Source organism: Mastigoproctus giganteus, chromosome 14, assembly GCF_048544385.1.
Source record: "Mastigoproctus giganteus isolate SK-2022 chromosome 14, ASM4854438v1, whole genome shotgun sequence".
In the NCBI taxonomy this organism is placed as follows: Eukaryota; Metazoa; Arthropoda; class Arachnida; order Uropygi; family Thelyphonidae; genus Mastigoproctus; species Mastigoproctus giganteus.
The window spans coordinates 99,354,080-99,360,079 of record NC_143588.1 but is presented as its reverse complement, the minus strand read 5'-3'; positions in this window follow the sequence as shown (position 1 = coordinate 99,360,079).

Genomic DNA, 6,000 nt, shown 5'->3' with positions numbered 1-6,000 from the left:
ACCATGTTTTTTTTTTTTTTCTTTACATTTGAACACCACTATATATGCAAGTTGCATAAATAATGCGTTTTATAAATTTTGCATATATACACGTTTTATACAAAGTTACTAATTAATGTAACAGAATTTCAATTCTAAATCCAATGCATGCGTGTAGCAGCTTCAGGCGGGTTAAAAGCCTTGTTAGCAGTATCGTTTCTTTTGATAAGCATGGCCAATTAAACCAGGCGAGAGTAGTAGTAGCGGTGATAGAGATAATGCTTATCACCCTTATCAATCGATGTAAGGGTTAAATCCAAAACAACTCTTTCACCTGAAAATACAGTATATATATCTGTATATACTATCTGTATATACTATGGAATATATATATGTTTGATCCACTTCTATACTATAATTATATCATATCCTTCCCTCACCAGATCTCTTAATTATCCTACTATAAATCTTATTTCATTTTCTTCTCCCGTGCTTCCCTGGGACTTTGTTCCAGGTAGGTGCAGCAAGATATTAGTAGATCCTGGCCGCCTCTACGCAGCGAAGATGGGGGGTGGGCCCCGGTGACCAGGTGTTGTTCCTTCTCACCTGCTAAGAGCCAGGTGCCGGCCGACTACACACAACAGAATATATCATTACACGTACACATCCAACACACTACGTACATACAAATGGCCGGCTTTGGTGCAAGCTTCTTCACAAGATGTACAGCAGTAGCTAATTGGAAGAAACCCCTGGGGTTCACCACAGCAACACATGAAATCCCTGAAAATTCCCAGAAGATACAGTATGTAATTTTTACCAAATGACATACGCCAAACCTTATAATTTCAAAGTTCACGATAATATCTGTGCAATGTAATTTGTTGACAAACTGGTTGATTGATAACTTTTGAGTATAAGGAATGCCTGTTTACAATTCTTATTTAATAATGTGCAAGATACAATATAATTTAATTAGTAACGATTATAATCTGTCTACAAGTAATCTTTGCAAAAATTGGTTTAAAAGGGAGAAATGGCAAAAAATTAGTAGACACAGCGATATCCACAAAGAAATTAAAATAATGAAGCTCAGGGTTAAATAAGCCTACCAGAACATTAAATGAAATAAACTAACGATAATAAGTACATGGGCACTTTTAGACTAATGTTATGGTCAAATGAAGTGAAAATATGCTATGTCATTAAATTCAAATCGGGGGAGAATTTCAGAATTTTTTTGAAATTGAAAAAGATCTGAGTTTGACCATTTTTCTGTGGACGACATTCAAATTACAAATAGAATTAAACCTTCTGCGTGATGATAATTTGCTACTGCAACCATTTGGTGGCGCTAGGAGGAAAGTACATTTCCAACTTATTCCCTTCCACTCGCACTGGTAGCAAAATGTTCGTAATCATCGTGCTTTCATGATATGTCAAAAAGACCTCGTCAATAACACCAGGAATTTTTACAGGATCTTTTCTCAATTTGGCTGAATTAATGGGGCTCAAATGACGGTTTCATTGTTTTTCTCCTAAAAACTTGGGTTTTTTGCCCAACAGAACAGAAGACCGACCGAAGTATACACGCAATTACAAACACAGTATACTAACGCTTCATAGCTTCAGTTGTTTTGGTGATCAAGACATGGCTTAACTACACCTTATTAATTCCATAATGGGCGAAAAGACCTAATACTGGAACTATGTCTTTTGTCTATACAAATGCATGTTAACAAGCTAATTTTTCTCTGTTGTATGGACCGAAATTTTTCGGAATAACTCACAGGAGAACCGAACTTCCTCTATCTGAAATCGGATAATTACACTTCCAGGGAAGAAGCTTTAAATACCATTATTCCGTCACGCAGACATTCTGCATACACAGCTTTATTGCTCATCTCTTAGATGTGATGATACAGTATAATTTAATGATTTATTTTTACTCTTGGGTACAGCACATAGCTTCTCTCTACCACTTCATGCATTACCATTTAGTCAATACTGATATCCTAAATCTCATTTTCACATCACATCAATATGTGGACTATGATGAACGAAAGCAAGCTCATACAGCATCAGCCAAAAAAAAAAAAAAAAAAAAAACTTCTCATTTCACCTATCCACTTGCTCCAGAAGTCTATCCAGTTCTTTCTTGAATTTATTTATGCGTAATCTGAGCAAGTGCAGGAATCCCATCAGAATTGAGCTTGCTCACAGCATTCTAAGCCTTATTCACCTCAATCAGATCACCTCACAGGTTCCTGGTCTCCAGACGCTGGAATTGCGCAACTTAAACCTTTCTTGGTAAACGCACCCCTTTGTTGATGCTGAAAGAACACGTACAGACATTGAAGTGTCCCAAAAAAAGTCATTGACTCAGGATAGGTTTCGGCCATATACCTTAGAATTAGATTGTAATTGTTACAAGCTTATGGTGTAAAAACTGCTCTTGAATTGCCCTGTAAAAGTCGTATCTGAACACCTGAAACTTTTACTCTCAACTTAGCTCTATTGTCATAACCTTGACGTCGGAAATTAGTTATGTGCAATCCTAATATTTAGAGTTCCTGTTCAACAGGAATTTGTGCACATTGCACAAATTTTCTCCGATACTGCTTTTTACATTGACAAATTTTACGAACTGTTCATAGTTCTACTGTTCAACTGCTCACCTATCCAGTTTCTCATTATGTTTGTCTAGTTCAGCCTTAAATTTATTTAAGCTATGAACTTACGTAACAACAGATAAAAGTCTGTTCCAGCAATAAACTACTCGCTGGCTAAATGCAAATTTCCGCACATCTGTTCTACAACTGTCTTTCCTCAATTTGAATCTATGCCTCATTAGGTACGTAAAATGAGCAAAAGGAAGAATCCCATCAGAATTGAGCCTGCTAAAACCATTCAAGGCCTTATACACCTCAATCAGATCACCTCGCAGATGCCTAGTCTCCAGACGCTGCAATTTGCAGAACTAAGCCTGTCTTCGTAAGAGCACCCTTTGTTCCCCCTCACTAATCTTGTTCCCCTTCTTTGTACCCTTTCTAACAACTCTACATCCTTCCTAAAACGAGGCCTCCAGACCTGTACACAGTATTCAAGGTGTGGCGTGACCATTGCCTTATACAATGGAATAATCACCTCCTTGTCTCTGCTAGCAAAATTTCTAAATATCATTGACAAAAGGCTCCATGACCTGCCAGAGCAGGTCATGGAATCTTTTGCTTAGAGAACTCCATATCTGATTGCACAATTACCCTAAGGTCTTTTTCACTCTCCTTGAGGCGCCTCCGCAGCCAGGTTGGTAGTAGCGGCAGTGAGTAGCATACGCTTCTTGATTAGACCGCGGTTCGAGCCCGTGCCTACCAAATACGGAGGATGCGGAAAGGTCAGGGAATGACCACCGCATATCCCCGGAGCAATATGGCCTTAGTTGCTAATGCTCCTAAAAACCAAATAACAACAACAACACTCTCCACTTCCCTGATTGCAGTACCACACAGTTGGTATGTTTATCTTGGGTTACAGCTACCCGTGTGTAGTTCTTTGCATTTGTCAATGTTAAACTTCAGTTGCTAACTCTCAGCCCATAGGCCTAACTTGTCCAGATCCTATTGCAGTAGCATACTGTCTTTGCTGTCATTAACAAGCCTGCCAACCTCTGTATCATCTGCAAATTTGCATATTAAGCCTGTTAAAACTTCATCAATATCATGATAAATACACAAAACAACAATGTGCCCAGCACCGAACTCTGGGGGACTCCATTAATAGCATTAGTACACAAAAAGCAGTGTCCATTGATTACCTCTCTCTGTGGTCTCCTACTCAATACAGGGCCGGTCCAAAAATGTGTTGAACCCTGTTCAAGAATAACTTGCTGGTAATGTGGAAAACTTACCCGATGTTTTTGTAATAGTGATTTTTTCAGATTTTACAGTAACTAAGAAATAATTAAATAATTTTAAATTATACTGAACAAGAATTTTAAATAAGAATAATAAGAAGAAATTATTTGCATATATTTTTTTTGTCTTTATAAATATTAATTACTTAAAAATTATCAATGCGCCTATGTAGCATAAGAACAGTCGATTGTGGTAAGGAATAAAAAAAGTATTTTAAATGTTCGATATCAAACGAAACATACAAATTGAGAATGAAATACACGCTCTACTTCTAGCAAGTTTCAAGTGGACTGGTGCAAGGGCTCTTGCTGTGACGATAATATGGTAACTAGACATTTAGACGGCGGTAGGCGCGTTGATAGAAATGCGGAAGAGACGCGGATGATATTATTATTTAGACCATTTGAGCATGGGTCCGTTTCGATAGAATCGGGTGCGGGGCCCTGCTCAACAGAATCAGTTGAACATGTTTGTGGCCGGCGATGACTCAACCATCCCTGTATCCATTGTAGCAACTTGCGCTTAATGCCATACAGCTCTAATTTGAACAGCAGTCTTCCATGGCAACAGTTCAAAAGCTTTCCTGAAATCCAAGTATATATATGATATCAAAATTATATTTTGCATCCTGTTCCTTTGTAACCACATCGTAGTATCCAGACTTCCCCTTAACTAACCTATACTCTGTCTAAACTATTACTGCGGTCTTGTCTAGATGATCCTGCAATGCTTCTTTAACCAGTGACTCCATTATTTTCCTCGGAACAGAAGTTAATCCAGTTGATATAGGTGGACAGTGCAACGTTAAGTCAATTTGGGGTGACATAAGCACTGGGAAAGCAAAAATAAGAGTAGTAGTGTTCTATAGGCCTAATGACTTGAAAGAATACAACGAACAATTGTACAGAGAAATAGAGTGGGCTAGTAAATCAGAATGACTTATAATGGGGAATTTTAACTTCCCAGATATTGACTAGAACTTGTGTTTAGTCACTCGCACACTAGCAAGATCTTTGTGGATTCATTGGATGATAGTTTTCTGCAGCAGCATATTCGAGAGACACGAAGAGATGGAAATACTCTTGATCTGGTTATCAGCGGTGATCATTCAGGTATTAACAATTTGCAGATAAAGGAATCGCTAGGTGGCAGTGATCATAGTGTACTGATGTGGGGTTTACTTAAAGATGTAATTACCATCAGGGGTGAAGGAAACAGTTTTTGCTTCCGCAAAAGGTGACCGCAGTGGTCTCAGACAGTGTTTATTCTGTGCAGTGGGACAAACTGATGATGTTACTAACAGCAAATTATAAGTGGAAAGCATTCAAGGAATTAATCGTGGAAGCTACTAGACTTTTTATACGTATTAAGAAATATTGTTCAAGGTTTAGGCCTAAATGGATGTCAAATGATCTGATGAGATTCGTGGTAGAGAAGAAAAATGCATGGGATGCATATAAATTACCAGTCCACGCAGAAGCCTATGGCAGTTATAAGTTACTCTGCAATCAAGTCACAAAGGAGATTAGGCAAGAGAAGGCAGATTAAGAGAAATCTTTGGCAAAGGATGCTAAGAAAAACAGCATGGATTTCTTTACTTGGATACTCTAAAAGGAAGGGGAGGAATCAAATTGGTCCACTTGATATCGATGATTCGACTGTTGGTGATCCAGCGCATACTCATTATGTTAACAAACGAACAGAATGGGTATTTTGTATTTAAATTCACAAATTAGGAGTTATTCAGGGAGAGGCATGCCAGAGGTAAGTTAAACTCTGGCAGTGAGCTGGATGATTTTGTAATAACTGAGAGCAAAGTGGAAAAGAATTTGTTGAAGTTAAACATAAGAAAGGCACGTGGGGTGGATGGGATCTATTCAGTTATATTAAAGGAGGCTGCAAAGGAACTAGGCAAACCCTTAGCCATAATTATGAGAGCATCCTTGGACTCAGAGGAAGTTCTCACAGACTGTAGATTAGTATTATTATTATTAATAGCCGTATAGTGCAAGGAAGCCTGAGGCTTACGCCGCACCAGCCAAAAAGAAATATTTCTGAATTACCCTGAGAGAGAGAGAGAGAGAGAGAGAGAGAGAGAGAGAGAGAG